The sequence below is a fragment of the Heteronotia binoei genome, chromosome 12, assembly GCF_032191835.1.
Source record: "Heteronotia binoei isolate CCM8104 ecotype False Entrance Well chromosome 12, APGP_CSIRO_Hbin_v1, whole genome shotgun sequence".
Lineage (NCBI taxonomy): Eukaryota > Metazoa > Chordata > Lepidosauria > Squamata > Gekkonidae > Heteronotia > Heteronotia binoei.
The window spans coordinates 53,771,450-53,788,639 of record NC_083234.1 but is presented as its reverse complement, the minus strand read 5'-3'; the positions used below and the strand labels follow the sequence as shown (position 1 = coordinate 53,788,639).

Sequence of the window (17,190 nt, the reverse complement as noted above, 5' to 3'; positions counted from 1 at the left end):
ATTATTGTTCTCTGTGACCATTTTTCCTGAGCTAAGACAAAAATATGTGAGCTGAAGGCTAAAAATCTGTGAGCTAGCTCACACTAACTCAACTTAGAGGGAACACTGTTTGTGATTCCCTTTTAAGTAGTCTGGCAATTAAGAACCGATCTGTTTTTTAAAAAGTTACACCAGACTGTTGCCTTCCATGCCGTGATGGGTTTATGAACCTTCTCTAGGATTCAGAGATGCCTTGTACATTTGAGTGGCAGCAACCCTAGTCCTTTGCATGTCCAGTTCTAAGCCTTTCAGGGTCTTTTCCCTGTGTACGTGTGGGGGGGGGGGAAGCCTCCTGAAAGGCTCTTGCTTCTGTGTAATACCTGTCAAGCTCTTGGCATGCCTTGTTGGTGCCCAGCATAATTCACTTGCTGTTCTTGCCGCAAGGCCTTCTTGTTCCATTGTAGATTAAGACCAGTGATCCGCAGCCAAAGATCAGACTGGGTGGTTCTAAACTGGTCTGTGGAATTCAGCCTTCATGTTCTTTTACACTTGGGTGAACTGAGATGTTAAAATGGCCTGAGCGTGTCTTCAGGAACCATTCACCTCAGACCTGGACCACAGCAGTGACTTCAGCAAGAGTCGGTGTGCTTATCACCTCCTTCTGCACTGTAGCTCGCTAGATTTGGGCTGAGTGGTCCTCAGCTCAGACTCAGGTGGTAGCAGCAGCACGAGAGGAGGAGAAGAGCAAGTCTAAACCTGTTGTTGCTGCCGCAGGCTGGGTCTAGGCAGCCCCAGTGCTCCTGCCACTTCTGCTTGGCTTGCCTCAGCAGCCCTCCAGGGGAGCTGCCCTCGGAGAGCTTTCCTGGCAAATTAAGAGGTCTGTCCACCCCCCCTCCTCCATTTTGCAGCTTCTTGACACTGCAGTTGCTTCTCCACATCCATTCTGTCCCCAACCTTCAGGTCCTCTTGCCCCTTTTTATTTTAATATTCCACTGAATTTTAATATTCCACTTAGTTGGGTATTTATTTGAACCATTTGTATGCCACCCTTCCACTCAGTTGGGTCCTCCAGGCAGTGAACAATGAAAAAGGGATTAAAATCAATTTGTAAACATACACAAACACAAAATGGAAAGTTAAAAAGAAACAAGGAGGAGGGTCAGTTTGGATATGCCAGATGAAACAAAAAATCTCTTCACCTGCAAGAGGAAGACAAAGACCAAGGTGGGGAGGAAATTCCTTAACTTCCTTCAGAATATGTTCAAGGCAGTCCTTAAGTAATGTCCTGTAAACACAAGGAAAAGAAGTTAATCATGAAAAGTAGTCAAGGTATCAAACTAGGCTTGCCAACCTCCAGAAGAAGAGTTGGCTTTTATACACTGCTTTTTTCTGCCGTAAGGTGTCTCAAAGCGGTTTACAATCTCCTTCCCTTCCTCTCCCCACAACAGGCACTTTGTGAAGTAGGTGGGGCTGAGAGAATTCTGAGAGAAACTGTGACTGGCCCAAAGTCACCCAGCTGGCTTCATGTGGAAGACTTGGGGAGCAAACCCAGTTTTCCAGATTAGAGTCCCTGGCTCTTAACCACAACTCCATGCTGGTCCTCCTGGTGGCCCCAGGGATCCCCTGGTATTACAATTGATCTCCAGTCTACAGAGATCAAACCCCCTGGAGAAAATTGCAGTTCTGAAAAGTAGACTCTAGGTATTATACCTTGATGATGTCTCTCCCATCCCCAAACCCTGTGTTTTTTTTTAATCTGTTTAATTTTAATTTCCCAACATTCTCAACATATTAAAGCAGTAAATTACAAATATCAAACAGAAATTAATTTCACATACGAAACCCATCCCCAAATTGAAATTTGATAATAAATTTCCCAGCCCAGAGCTGCCAACCCTATAGCAGCAGCTTTGGCCCTCTGTGACCCTTCTGGTTGGTTTGTATACATTTCTCTAACATATTTATAAAGCTGCCTTTTCCTTCGGAAATTGGGACCCAATGTGGGTAGCAACAGTAGAATCAATACATTGCCAAAATGTTTTTAAAAAGAAAACATTGAAATAGTCATAAAATTTTAGAAGTCCAAGCAATTGTCCTTCAAAACCTTTGCGTTAAGAACCACTTGTCCAATGGTCTGAAAGCCCTTCTAAAAAGTTCAGTCATGGTTCCCCTCTGAAACTGCAGAAGGCATGCAGATCTTCTCATGTCCTCTGGAATCTTGTTTCATAATAATGCAATGGTTAATGAAGAACCCCACAATCTGACACTGGTTGTGCTCTCACAGGGGTTAGAACCATCAGGTGCCATTGCTAGCTGAGCAGAGCTGAGGCGGGGGCTCAGACTTGGAGAGACAGTCCTTGGGATATGGAAGCCCCAAGTCCTGAAGAGCTTTGAAGATGAGCACCAACCCCTTGAATTAGACTCGGAAACCAGTAGGCAGCCAGTAATCATCCAACAGACATGATGTTAATCCTCCAGCCAGCCCCTCACAGGTGTTGCACTTTGTACTGATTGTAGTTGAGCCTCATGGTTACTTTTGCATTGATCATCAAGACCACATCAGCAGTCTCCCAATAGGAAGGAAACTTATGGGTGGGTGAACAACAGCTATTTAAAAAAATGGGTCCAATAAGACTCCTAAGTTCTTTGCCAATCGACTTTATCAACCAACATCACCTCTGTCTTGCCAGCTTATTCTCTCTTGGCCATGAAATCACTTCAGCCAGGCACTGGCCCAGGCTAGACAGTAACATTCAGTGGTGTATTTAATAACACACACATCTGGGTATCATCTGCATACTTGTGGCAACCCACTCCAAAATGGTGGGCAATCTCATTGAATATATATATATCTCTGAAAAGAGAACAGATCCTTACAGGACATCCTATGTCTGTCCATGCAAAAAAGATTCAAATTTCAGAAGTACACCATCTCCTAAATCAGATCTTAAAACTTTCTAAGATTAATGAATGATTGATGTGGCTGACAGTTCCAGAAGGACCAAGCAAGGAGAATTTCCCTTTATCAAGCAATATATGAAGATTGTCCATCAATGCCACCAGAGTTGTCTCTGTTCTAAAACCTGCCTGAAATGGGTTGAGCATATGTGCATTTCATATATTTCTGTAATTGCTTAGTTACAACCTAATTGAATGATATTGTCACAGAAGGTCAGATTGGAAACTCATCTACAATTAGCCAATGCTTGAGATTCAAAAATAGGCCTTATCAATAAAGACCTAATCACAGCTCTCTTTTAAAGCTTTAGAGAGGATTCTTTTGTTCATTGAGGAGTTCACAATCCTCCATAGTTCTTTGTTCAGTGACTTATGAGATTTTACCAGTGACAGTGGGCAAGGATCCAAGGGACAGACTATACCTTTGACAGAACCCAGAAATCCTGAACTGAAATGATCCAACTAAAAAGAACCAGATGGCTCAGCAGACATCCCTGACACATGGCCTATTGATAGATTGGTGTCCAAGTCAGAACTGTACAAAAACATTATAACTAAAAGCCAAATTTCTGTCAATTTGGGATTCTACGTTAGGAGTTATCACAGTCCAAGTCACCCTGAACTATGGCTGCCAACCTCCAGGTGTATACAGACAAATACACACAAGCATTAAGCAATTGCATGATGTTTTGTTCTAGTGTTTACTCAACCCGTGGTGCAGAGTGTTAAAGCTGCAGTACTGCAGTCCTAAGCTCTGCTCACGACCTGAGTTCGATCCCTGGTGGAAGCTGGGTTTTCAGGTAGCCGGCTTGAGGTTGACTCAGCCTTCCATCCTTCTGAGGTCAGTAAAATGAGTACCCAGCTTGCTGGGGGGGAAAGCGGAGATGACTGGGGAAGGCAATGGCAAACCACCCTGTAAAAAAGTCAGCCGTGAAAGCATTGTGAAAGCAGCATCACCCCAGAGTCGGAAACGACTGGGGACCTCTCCTTTCCCTTTCCTTACTCAACTTCCAGGTGACAACAAATAAAGGCAAAAGCTCCATGTGTAAAAAGTGTCAACAAAATACTAATATGATGGTAGCAAAAATTTCATGTAATCTCAAATAATCATACACTCAAAAATGGCAGGAAGTCCTCAAACAGTCTTATCTTTAAGATCATTTAAAGACTCATATTAGTATTTTGTTGAGACTTTTTGCACACGGAGGCTTTGCCTTTATTGCCATCTCATCCATGAGTCTCACATTTGTTGCTGAACCTCCCCATGCCCCCCGGAGATCTTTCACTATTACAGTTGACTCTGGATAACTTAAATCAGTTCCCCTGGAAAAAATGGCTGCTTTGGATGGTGGACTCCATAGCATTATACCCTGATGAGGTCCTTCCCCTCCCTAAACCCTGCATTCCCCAGGCTCACCTCCCAAATCTCCAGGTATTTCCCAACCCAGAGCTGGCAACTCTACCCTGGCTGAACTTGATTCAGCTGATGCAATGCTAGCAGAAAAAGATATGTCTGTTTGTTTGTTGTGATGTTGCTTCTGTTAAATCTGTTGGGTGACTACTCAGAATAAGGCCTTCTCAACAGTGATGCCAAGACTCTTGATCTCCTTTAAGAGTGTAAGGTGCTTGTTGGATGAGTCCAGAGATTCATTTTGTTCAACATCCTCCCATAGTGGCCAACCAAATGCCCTGGATATCCCACCAGCAAGGGCACAGATGCTAACGCTTCCCCCTATTGTTGACTACTAGCAAGCAGTGTTCCCTTTAAGTTGAGTTAGCATGAACTAGCTCACAGATTTTTAGCCTCCAGCTCACACATTTTTGTCTTAGCTCAGGAAGGATGACCCCAGAGCACACTAATTTATGCAGTAGCTCACAGCTTTAATGCCAGTAGCTCACAAAGTAGAATTTTAGCTCACAAGATTCTGCAGATTAGAGGGAACATTGCTAGCAAGTGGCATTTAATTTGCTTCTTTCTTTACCAAAAAAACAGTGGGAAAGAACCAGGGAAAAACTTAAAATCCGCAACTAAATAAGATTTTTTAAAGGGAGGGAGATATACATAAAGACAGAAATGTAACAACACTGGTGATAGATCTACACATAGGTTTCTCCAAATATCTAAAAATAAGTCCAAGAGTAATTGCCATCTATACAAGCAAGTGGCATTCAAAGTTATAACTACTGCTGTGCTAAATGTATGTTCTATAAACCTTCTTAGAGAGAGATGTCTGTTTATCTCCCTTTTGGATCCTCTTTCAGAAAGCCCCAGGGGGTCTCTGATGGTATCGCCTCACTATTGTGGGTTCTGTTGTTGATTCCTTAGCTAGTCTTATCAGTTTCTTTGTTGCTGTTTTTCATACGATATTTTTAAAATAGCAATTGTTATAACTGAATTTTATTAACTGCCTTGTGGACTCTTTTCCTTCTCCCCCCCCCCCCGCCAATTGAAATTATCTTAGCAGCCTTGTAAGTTATTTTTCCCCACAGACACCTTTCAGTGGACAAATGTAAACTGCATTTTGTTTCTCTTTCCTCCCTGTCCTCACATTGAATTCTAATTTGAAGGCTCTTTGCAGAAAGGGGCCTGTTCAGTGCTGTAGAAATAATGATGAATGAATGTTTTCCTAGGGTTGCCAACCTCCTGGTGGCAGCTGGAGATCTCCTGGGATTACCACTGGTCTCCAGGTAGGGTTGGCAGGTCCAATTCAAGAAATATCTGGGGACTTTGGGGGTGGAACCAGGAGACATTGGGGGTGAAGCCAGGAGCAAGGTTGTGACAAACATAATTAAACTCCAAAGAGAGTTCTGGCCATTACATTTAAAGGGACCGCACACCTTTTAAATGCCTTCCGTCCATTGGAAATAATGAAGGATAGGGGTATCTTCTTTTGGGGCTCATGGAATTTGGCCCCCTGGTCCAGTCCTTTTGAAACTTGGAGGGTGTTTTGAGGAGAGGCATCAGATGCTATGCTGCAAGTTTGATGCCTCTACCTTTAAAAACAGCCCCCCAGAGCCCCAGATACCTGCAGATCAATTCTCCATTATACCCTATGGGAATTGGTCTCCATAGGGAATAATGGAGTGCCCAGCAGACATTTTCCTCTGAATCATGGGGAGGGCCTCCAAACTGGGGAATCCCCTGCCCCCACCTGAGGATTTGCAGCCCTATCTCCGAGCAATAGAGTTCAGTTCACCTGGAGAAAAATGGCAGCTTTGTATGGTGGACTCTATGGGATTATATCACATGGAAGTACCTCCCCTCATCAAACTCTGCCCTCCTCAGGCTTCACCCCAGAAATCTCCATGTATTTCCCAACCTGGAACTAGCCTCCCTGTTCTCTGAGCAGTGCCTACACTGTCCCTCTTCCTTCCACTGTTCTGTCTCTGAGTCCCTTTTGCTCCCCTCTTCCTCCTCTGCTCAGTAGCCCTCTTCCTCTTTAGCTCTCTCCTTTCTCCCCTTCCTACACACAGGACTCCTCTTTGAACAGCATAAGGAAGCAAACAGGGATTCCAGCATCGAAGGGCATTTCAGGTCTTGGGTGCTCTCAAGGGATTCTGGGTATTCCTCTTTTTGTTTTTAACTCAATTTCCATCATGGGAAATCCCCATGCGCTCCCAAGAACATCTTCTCATTAAAATGGAGCAGGAGCCCGCCAGGGTTTTTTGTTTTCTGCACGGAAGGATGAGTTATAAAATAACAGGAGCCAAAGGCATGTTTTAAAAGGGGGAGGGGGAAATCTGGTGGAACAAGGGGAGCGATCTTGGGAATGGAGCTCCTGCAAATATCGTTGGGTTATGAGCCCGCGGCTAAGGGTGGGGACAGGTTGGCAGAGAGCGACGGCATCATTTTTTAATCATGTCTGGTGCCATTTCCAAACAAAGAAGGGTGGCTTCAGGGTGAGCCGAGAGGAGCTTCTTCTGTCGGTTGGCCAGTTGCCACTGGACTGGAACAGTCAGCATATCCTCAAAATGCACTCTTGATTTGCCAAAACAGAGAAGCTAGAACCAGCCCAGATTACTCAAGAAGCAGACCAAGCCTAGGTTCTCTGTTAGCACCTCAGGGCCTGTCTCTGACAGTCAAGGAACAGTTGGTCTGCCAGAATTCATAAATCAGAAGTTTATCAGGATAACAGCATTTTTCAAGCACTTGCAGGGAACAGAGCATGTCATGGTTATAATTGCCTTGCAGTTTGCACAGCAGCCTTGAAAAATAGACTGGTGCTCTTACCTAACCCCATATTTCAGATGGGGCAGCAGAGCTTGGCAAATAGTTTATCTGAGATTATCCAGTGACTCTTTGGCAAAAGCAACAATTGATCCTGGGCCTCTCAGGTCACAGCCACTGGGGTCTTCTAGCTCCACATGCTCTGAACAGTACAGGAGAAGGCTTTGCTGTAACTGGAAGGGGCTTCCAAGCCACAATTTCAATAGGGCGCTAAAAGAAGCCAGACTTGAATAGGAAGGACATTGCCTTGCTATCCTAAGTCAGACTAATCTTTTTTAAAACAAACAAACAAAAGAGCTTACAGGGCTTTCTACTCTTTACACAAGCAGGGATCCGGATTCAACCGGCTCTCATTTGTGGCACTGCCAGGAGGGGTAAGAGGGAGGGCAGACCTTTGCGGGGGGGGGGGGGAGCAGCCAGGCCAAACGCAGGAAGCAGGGGTCCACCCCATCCTGATGCTGGCCCTATGGGCTATCTCTGGGGTGGGTCAGAGGGCAGGGACGGCCAGCAGCTACTTAGGTCACAGCCCCACCTCTGCCTGCCCTCTTTGGCCATCGGATGGCTTTCTACTTTTCACACTTTCTACTCTTCACACAAATGGCCCATGGGTTGAGATCTCCTTTAGTGGTCTTGTTGAAGTGCCCCCATCTTCAGAAGTGAAACAGGGCCTTTTCTGTTGTGACACCTCCTGTATGGAATTTTCTCCCTTCATCTGGCATTCACTCACTTTTTTAAAGGCCCAAACAGCTTTATTTTCATGGCTGTTGATGATTATTACCTTATTTACCGTGCATGTACAGCCTTAATACATGTGAAAGTGGATCCTGAAAAAGCCACTACTTGGATCACATTTGTACTAGAGGTGTATGTGGGTGGTACACACACACATTGCCCCTGTTCATACAACATGGGAAGCATGAATTTTAGAAGTTATCTATGAGTGATTGGTAGGCATCTGGTACAAACAATTGTCACATCTGAAAAAGGCTTACGGTAAGTCTTTGATCAATATCAGCTCATAAAAGGAATACAAGCTTGCATTTAAAATGAGAGTCTGTTTATAAAGCGACTTCTGGCAGGGACTGGAGCATACCAGGATATTTTTTTTCTGAGGAACGGGGGGGCAGGGGAGGAATCAGGGTGTGGTGAGCGGCCTTGGTGAAGCTGAATGGACAAACAGTTCCAAATTCTATTTCTATTTCTCTAATATTTTGCAGAAAATTCTAGTTAGGGTGGCCAGATGTTTCTGTTTCAGATGTATCCAGGTCTCAGGGAGATTAGGGCCTTCACCATTGGAATGACTAGTAAGCAGTGAATGAAGACTGATGGGCCGCACAAGAGTTTTTCCTCTTCCTACTGCCTGGATATGTTGTGTACTTGGAGCCATATATAAGCCCTTCACGTTTAATTCACTGGCACATGCTTGCAAGCCACAATTAGCTCACGTTTTCAATTAGGACTTGCTTTTCTTAGCTCTAGCTTCCGTGATTCAAATCCCCAGTCAGATCTGGTGATCCTGAACTCAATCTGAGCCACTCTTGGGACCCTCCAAGTGGTTTGATGCTTCTGCATTCTACACTTAAGTTTTAACCATCTTTTAACCATCTTCCCATGGTTTTAGCCCAGCACTTGCTTCACTGGAGAAAAGAAAAGTACTTTGTGCATACTGAAAGATTATGCTGAACCTTGGTCTCGGAGACAAATTCTGCTGTACTGAATTTTTCCGTGTTTCTTCCCCTCTCTCTCCCACTCTCACATTTAGATCCCTTTGCATTAAGAAGAGTGTGTGTTTCTTGCAAGGGTTCTCATGCAGTCCCTGGGCAGAACAAGAGAATCCTGGTGCAGCTGTGGTGAAAACAGGCGTGGGGTGCTGAACAGTTGATAACAGCCAAATGGCTTCGTTTCCTTGGGCTGCCTTACCCTAGAGTTCATTCCCATCTCCAATCTGTGTCCTCTTTCCTCTGTGCTCCATATCAAGAATCAGCCCTTAGCTCTTATCTGAAATAACAGGAAACTCAACCATTCTGCTTCTTGGACGAGAAAACACCATAACCTGGCAGCAATTCTGCTGGGTGCTAAATATAGATTGCAGCAGCAGAAACTGAGGTGTGGCTCTTCTTGGCAATGGGTACACCTGGCCTGCAGCATCCTTAAAGCAGCTCCTTAAAGTTGAGCATTGGGAAAATTTCTTCTTTGCCTGATTTTTGCCTATCTTATCTACAAGAATCCTCTGTTCTTTGATTGAAGAAGTATTCAATGATGTAGGGAGAAATCTCTTGGCAGGTGCCTCTGAGGCTAGAGGAGGGGGCTAAACTGTTGGGCATGGTAGCAAAGTGTAAAGGCCAGGGTTTTTGTGTGATCTGCTGCCCCCAAACTCAAGGTTGGACTTCCTTTATGACTTTCTTTCTTTGTTGTCTTCCTTCCTGCCATTCTTCCTTCTAGTTAGAAAAGTAGCTGTGCCTATGGTGCAGTTTTTGGGCGGAGGGGGAGGGAGATATTGCACCAGCTGCTGGCATCTGATAGTGGCCTGTAGCCCACAGAAACTTCTGGCATAAAAACCCATTCATCTTTAAAGTATCACAAGCCCCATTTCTGCTGTTTGCAGGAACAAATTGCGGTGGCCAGCCCGCTGGGACTTGGGAGTTTGTTCCCTTTAAAAAAAATTAGGAAAATATCAATTTTTTAGAGAAAGGCTCAAAAATGACTTTCTCTCCAGAGATGTTACATCTTCATTATGTCGTATATTAGTTTACTGCTCATCCTCTACCTAGTATATGTACAGACTTTAACTTCCATTTCATTGTATCTGAAGAACTGTGTGTGCACACAAAAGCTTATACTTTGAATAAAACTTTGCTGGTCTTAAAGGTACCAACCTTGTTTAACAACTTTGTATTAGAGATGCAGTTGGTTTGGTCTTTGTGCAAAGGGGGTGGCAGGCGTGGATGACCAAATGTCAGTTTGCACAGGGGCAAAATGCAGGGTCCGCTTTGTCTAGGCCAGCAATAAAAAGACTCCTGAATGTGGTGGGGGAAGTAAGAGGAGGCTTGTGGAAACCCTTCCTCCAAGACAAAACCAAGACAGAGACCAATTAAATTTGCACAGGCGACTGAGCAGTTATCAAACGAGAGGCATTTCTGTCACCATCTAAAGGGGTTGGCTGTAAATCAGTGACCTGAATCTGCTGCATGTTTCAATAAAAGTTTCCCTGGAGGTATTGAGTTGGCTTTTAAAGGAAAAACAAATTTCGGGATTTTTTTTTAATGTTAGCCTTGAAGGATGGAGAATCAAAAAGAGGGAAATGAAGGTCCCCCCCCCTATGGGTGGCAAGCAGGATTGCCAACCTCCAGGTGAGACCTGGAAATCTCCCACTATTACATTTGATTTCCAGACAGACAGCATCGGTTGCTCTGGAGCTGCTTTGGAGGGTAGTCTGTATGGAATTATGTCCTGCTGAGGTCCCTCCCTCCTCAAACCCCACCCTCCCCATGCTCCACCTCCCAAAGTCTCCAGGTATTTTGCTACCCAGAGCTGGCAACCTCCAGGGGTCCTTGCCAGGGTTTCTACTTGATGGGGGTGGGGAGTAGCACTCTGTCTTGTTTTGCATGGAGCAAACTGGAAGGTTTTTGGCTGTGTGAGAGATTTCCTGGCTTACGGCTGAGGAGACCCACTCCGAGTACAGAACCTAAAGTATCCCTCCAACCCCGATCATGGCATCCTCTCTGACATCAAGATATACATGACTGAAAAACAAAAAGCCATGTAATATCTTTTTATCAGGAAAATCAAAATGACACAAAACAATGTTCAAGCTTTTGAGCTCTCCAGAACTCTTCATCAGACTGGCTATTCAAAAGGGCTGAGTGGGTGGGTGGGTGGGTGGTGCAATATGTCTCAGGCTGTGGTCTTCAACCTTGTCTTGCCAGCTGAGTAGATATACTGGTGCAGAGTTAGGGGGTTGGGATTTGCATGCTTTTGGAACCAAGAAGCAGGAAATGCAATAATAGTGTTGAAAATACAAAAACTAGCAGTTTACCTAATGTCTGTAACACTAAACAGTCTTCCCCCCACCCCCAATTTAATATGCAGCCTTATAAAGGACTCCAGAGAACTCATAAGATTGCAGTCTGTGTTGTTAGGCTCGTTTTCTGTGTGCAGAGAATGTCACAAATTTGCCATAGGAGTGAGAATTTAGCTAATGTGCTATCTTGAGTAGTATTTCTCTGTAATAATACCAATACCGTACAGAGTGTGTATGTGTGTGCCTGTGCACACACACACACTTTTGAACTGGTCTCTTAGCAGACAAAAGAACCAGCCCTTCTCTAATTTTCTGCAGATTAAAACATGAACCAAACTAATTACTTTTCTCTTGAAAAGCTGCCCCTGCGCAACACGTATGTTTTTCCAGTAAGAAAATTGATTCATAATTGTCTGTTAATTCTTTATAGCCTGTAATTTGCAGAATGACAACAACAATAACAAACCACTCCAGTGTATTGGAAAAATGTAATTGGAAAGCAGGGCAGAGGAGAGAGAGCCCACCTCACTATCAGGCTCTGGTGGACGATGGGGTGGTACCATGCACCTTTCAATGCCAGGAGAACAGGACTACCATAGAGTAGGAATCTGCTGGAACTTGAACAATCTGGTAGATATGGATAGCCTCAACTGGCTATGCTTCTTTCTCGGCCACAGAGTGGTATCACTCTATCTGTTTGGATCTCTATGGTAAGAAACAAACAAACCCTCTGTACTTTACCTTGGCAGACAGAATACTTTTCAGTTTAGAAAAAAATATACATTGTATGAAAAATATACATTGTATGGTGAATGGGATAGCGATTTGTAATATTATGCTTGGTGTAGAGAAAGTGAATAGAGAAACATTTTGTTCTCCCCAAAATATTAGAATTTGAAGGCACTCAATGAAATCAGAGGGTGGTAGCTTCAGGACATCTTCATCCAATTCATAATTAACTCGTCATGCAACTCTCCCTATGACCGGATGTAAAAATGGCTTTGAGCTTAGACAGCATTAAAAGCAAGGAAGGGAGAGATAGGCACAACCATTAGCCATTGAGTCTGTCCACAACCATTAGCCATTGCAGCCAACTAGAGCGTCCATGTTTCAGAGGCAATGGAGCTTTTGAGTGCCAGTTCAGAGGAGGGGGCTGGTACCTGATGCCCTACTGGGCACCTGGCTGGCCACTGCAGGAAACAGGATGCTGGATTAGTTGGATCCAGCAGGATTCTTCACAGGTTAGCTGCACTCTGTGCTTGCAACTCTAGAAAAAAATCAAAATCTGTGCTAAGAAAAGTGTAATTCTGTAATCTGTATTAAGCCCATGAGTGGATTGCATCAGTTGATTGGCGAACTGTTGGTATTGGGTGCAATTTTGTCTGTTGCTACTTTTCAAGGACAGGGCCCTGGAACTTTACAGATTTTCTACCAATTGCTATGATCCTTGAGAACAAAAAATTGAACCTCTGTGTTTGGAGACAGTATATCAGATTCTGAGTGCCGGGAATGATGGAGGATAGCAACCCTTGCTATGTTTTGTTAGCGCATCGGAATTTGTGGCTGGCTAATTTCCCATCTAAAATCAGTATATTTTTCCATCTCTGAAAGAGGAAGAAAACAAGGTTTCTTAAATTATCAAATTGTATCTTTTAAAACTAGTAGGTTCATAGCCTTAGCAATCATTCTAGTAAGTTTTGAGGCTACAAAGATTATAAAAGGCATCAGGAAATAGTGAATAATTTTAATAATAATGCCAAGAATTGGGAGAGCTCTTAAATGGGAAGAGAACTGTGGTCCTTAGATTAAAAACTGGTTGAAGATTATCTTGGGATGTGAGTTTGTATATGATTCATTTGGTTCCATTCAGAGAAGGCAGGAAAAGGCTCAGGAAAGATGATTAAACTGGGAATATTGTATTTTCTATTATATCAGAATAATTGCTTCCATCAGGATTTTTCTGTGGAAATGTCATTTTGGGATGCATTAGAGGATCCGATCCAATCTGGTTAGTAATGAATTAGTAGCTGGGGGGAAGGGCAGACCGGAAGTTATGCATAATGGAATAATGGGTTATTTATGGGCATAGGTTGGTAGAATTTGTAATGCATAATTGATAACATGCATTGTGTAATGAGCTGTGAAGAGAAGCAAAATTATAAATAAATAACTTTGGAACCGTAAAGATCCATAAAGTGGATTGATGGCAGGGAGTGTGAAATGATGAAGTTTGCAAAGAAGGGGTTATGGAATAGAGGCTCTTAGGTTGCCTTTTTCTTTTGTAAGATGGAGCAGGAGGAGGAGGTCCCTCTCGATTTGCTTTCCTGTTCACATGTAAATAAGATTCTTTGTCCTTGCCATATTGAAACTGCCAGCAAGGTCCCTTGTGCAGGACAGCTTGGAGGGGGTGGGGACTTTAAAGCAGGCTCCTGATCTCTAGGCACTTTGGCAGTTCAAATGTCCCACCTGCTGACCTGCATCCCAGCTGTTTTTAACAAACACTAAACTGCTCCCCCAGCCCCTTTGATGAGCAGGCTCAGACCTTGACTATTGAGTCATGATGGCTTGAACAAAGGGGCCCTGCTGCACCCACAGGAAGGAAGTCTGGCCCCCCTGCTGACCAGGACTGGCTTTTGTCCCAGTGTCTGTGCTAAGAGCCCAGCAGGCACTGCACATTTGGGAATCCAGAATTAATTTCTGGGGTTTACTACTGCCCCCCCTCCCAAATATTAATACAAGCGCAGCTTCTAGCTTTAAAAAGAAGTTGGCCAGTTTGTGGAGGAAAGAGTTATTGAAGTCATGGTAGCTAAATGGAACCTCCATGTTCAGAGGCAGGCTACCCCTGCAGGAAGACAGATAACAAGGATGCCTCTCAGTCTCATGCTCTGCTTGTGGGCTTCCCAGAGGCATCTTGCTGGCCACTGTTGGAAACAGGACATTGGACAACGTGATCCAGCAAGACTTCCTAAATTCATAGATTATGATTGCCATTGGATATGTTAATATTTTCCCATTCTTCAAAACTGCCTTGTGGAATTGGGCTGTGCTATGCACATTTCAGGTTGCACTTCACTTTGGCAGCAACTGCTGGTTTGAAAGAATTAATTTTTCATAAGCCCGCATTAATGTGCCTCCCATTCCATCCTACAGCATCTGTATTTTCCCTGGATTTGCACTTAATGTATGAGTAGCTCTGCTGGATCAAGGGGCCATCTAGTCCAGCATCCTGTTGCCAGTAGTGACAGCCAAATGCCTCTGGGAAGCCCAGAAACAACCCTCTCCTACTGTTTGCCCTCCCCAGCACCTAGTATTCAAAGGTCTGGTGCCATTCAAAGGTCCTGTTCCATTTATTGATCAGTGCAAATATATTCCATTCATAGGTGGCAGTAAGTTCCATAAGTTAATTGTATGTTTTTGTAACAAATTGCTTTTGTTCAGGACTTTTTTTGAGCAGGAACACACAGGAATGCAGTTCCAGGTGGCTTTGTATTAGGGGGTGTGGCCTAATATGCAAATGAGTTTCTGCTGGGCTTTTACTACAAAAATGTCCTGCTTTTGTTTACTTGTCTTGAATCTGTGGCCTATCCACTTTATTGTGTACCCTTGAGTTCTAGTATTCAGGGAGAAAAAGGTCTCCCCACCAACTCTTCCTACACCACTTATACATTTGGAACCTTCTATCATGTCCCCTCTATATCATCTTTTTCCTAAACTGAAAAGGCACAGACTCTTTAGCCACTGCGCCCCCCCCCCCCCCCCGCCCCAGGAAGGCCAATAGACTCCTTGATCAGTTGGGTGGCATTTTCTGGCTCTTTCAGACATCCTTATTTGGAACTGGAGCAAACCGAAGTATTCATGTCAGGCTGCAGCTGCGCCGTAGATTGATGTCAAGGCATTGCAAATAATGATTGTCTGATAAGAGAGCATAGTTGTGTTGCTCTCCAGTTTCTAATAGCAGTTAAAACTGCTAATCTGAAGAGGCCTTCTTATCAACAGTCCTTGCCCAACTAGCAAGTTAGATCTGGCTGTGTTTGTGTGCCACAAAGGCTCCCAGGAAGTTTCTCCACGTGCCTGCAGAGAGAGAATCACACCCAGCATCAGCAAGAGAGTTGAGAGTTTCTGGGAGGCTAGATGTTAACAGGGAAATGTATTGCAATGTGTGTGTGTGTTTTTAAAAAAAAATGTGTAGATAGATTTTTCCTTTCTCCCCACTGCGTGCCAGCTGTCTGCCTCCCCGCTTCCATTGCCAGTACAAAATAATGAACTCTAAAATGGATACGAGGTTTAAGAATTCTGAATCAGGGAAACAGAATGTACTATGCAGCCCAACAAGGGTGTAATATCGGGTCCAGTTTTGTAATATGCCTTTGTGCATGCCCTGAAAGAGCTGGCTGTACAGGCAGCAAATTGTGTCTGTAGAATAATTCTGAACTGTGAAATGGTATACCAGCAGGAGGATTCACAGGGATATGGAGAAATTAAAAAGTGAGATTGGAACAACGGCCAAAGAAACAATGCTAGAGAAGGCAATGGAAGGGCTGATGTGTAATTCCATACCATTCTTAGAAATTAATAGGGATATCTGAAGACAGAGGCCACTTATCAGAAATCCTGATCTCAGGTAGCAGGTGTCAGGGGAGTCCCTGGAGGGCCACCACTGTCCATCCCAGAAGACGATACTAGGCTCAGTTGCGATGAGGCAACCCCATGTGTTCCTGTGCCTTGCCTTGTGTGTTTAAGCAGGTTTCCGTTTTATGTTGAAGCATCTCAAGAGTTGAGGAAGATGTTTCCTTGCTTGAAACCTTGGAGAGCTGTTACCAGTCAGAGCAGACCATGCAGGTCACCCACACATGGGTTGTTTGACTCATCATTGATGCCACTGGGTAACAGGTTCCCCCCACTTCCCCACAGCATTGTGGTGCTTCTGTGCACCTTCCGGCTTGCCCGCCTTCTTTCCCTGGGAGCTTTTGCTGGCCTGTTTTGCTCCTAAGTTTTGAGAAAGATCACAATAAAGCTGGGCTGGCACCCATGCAGATGGAAAGGCTGCATTTTTCTGGTCCCATTGTCACCCTTTTCACTGCCTCAGGCCCCATGGCAGCCGGTTCCCACTCTCAGCCACTAGAGGACTTTAAACAAAATCACCAGCTGGCGTATTGTTAAAGTGTTATCACGTTATAAAAACCTGGCCATCAGTCTCTCTGAATTCCCAGCTTCCATTTTTAAAAAGCAGCTCTCTCTCCCCCCATCCCTTTCCCTTTATATCTCCATAATGAAAGGCCCTAGAGACATATTTTGAAAATAAAAGCTGGGAACTGAGAGAACCTGATAGAAGGACGGTGATAATAATACTATGTTGAAATGTCAATTGCTGGTTTTTAAAAAAGAAAAAGCCCACCCTCTGGAGGAAGATTGGCTTCCATGGGGTACTAGAGTAGGGGAGATGCTGAGAAACCTGCCATGTGGAACATGTGTTGCCACTGCACAATGTCGGCAGCCACAGCAACAGCAGAGAAACCACACAAGCTTGTTCGTATATGGAAAACACCGCTAGAAGGGCCAGAAGTCTGAGTAAGGATCCAGCAACTTTGTATGCTCCTCCGTCTGGTGCCAGATACACCGCAGGCACAATGTCAACAATACGTCATTATTTTCATTACTTCACGTGTGCCAGGGTAAGTCCTTGGAACTGAAAACCAGTTCTACAGCAAAGACTTTGCAAACATGGGAGGGGAGCAAGGGGGGACAGGAGGTGCGGCTACGTGAAGGTACAAACATCATCCATCGAGACAGGAGAGCGAGAGCTGGAGGCTTCCAAGTTGTCAGCCCTTTTCCAGAGAGGGACAGACAGACAGAGAAACGCAGGATGTGGCAAGGCTTTGATATCTTGACTGACCAGAAGGTACCACGTGGAAAGATTTCATCACTGCCCTCTTCAATTGTGTCAACAATGAGGAGGTGGAGGAATATTTTTGTAGGGTGGATTGTGGAATTATAAATGATGGAA

At 44.3% G+C, this 17,190-nt stretch overlaps 1 protein-coding gene across 2 annotated transcripts in view; it reads left to right on the top strand.

The window, feature by feature from the left end:
* DAB2IP (DAB2 interacting protein) overlaps positions 1-17,190 on the top strand; it is a 230,839-nt gene that overhangs the window by 93,621 nt on the left and 120,028 nt on the right. The gene's annotated exons all lie outside the window — the stretch shown is intronic.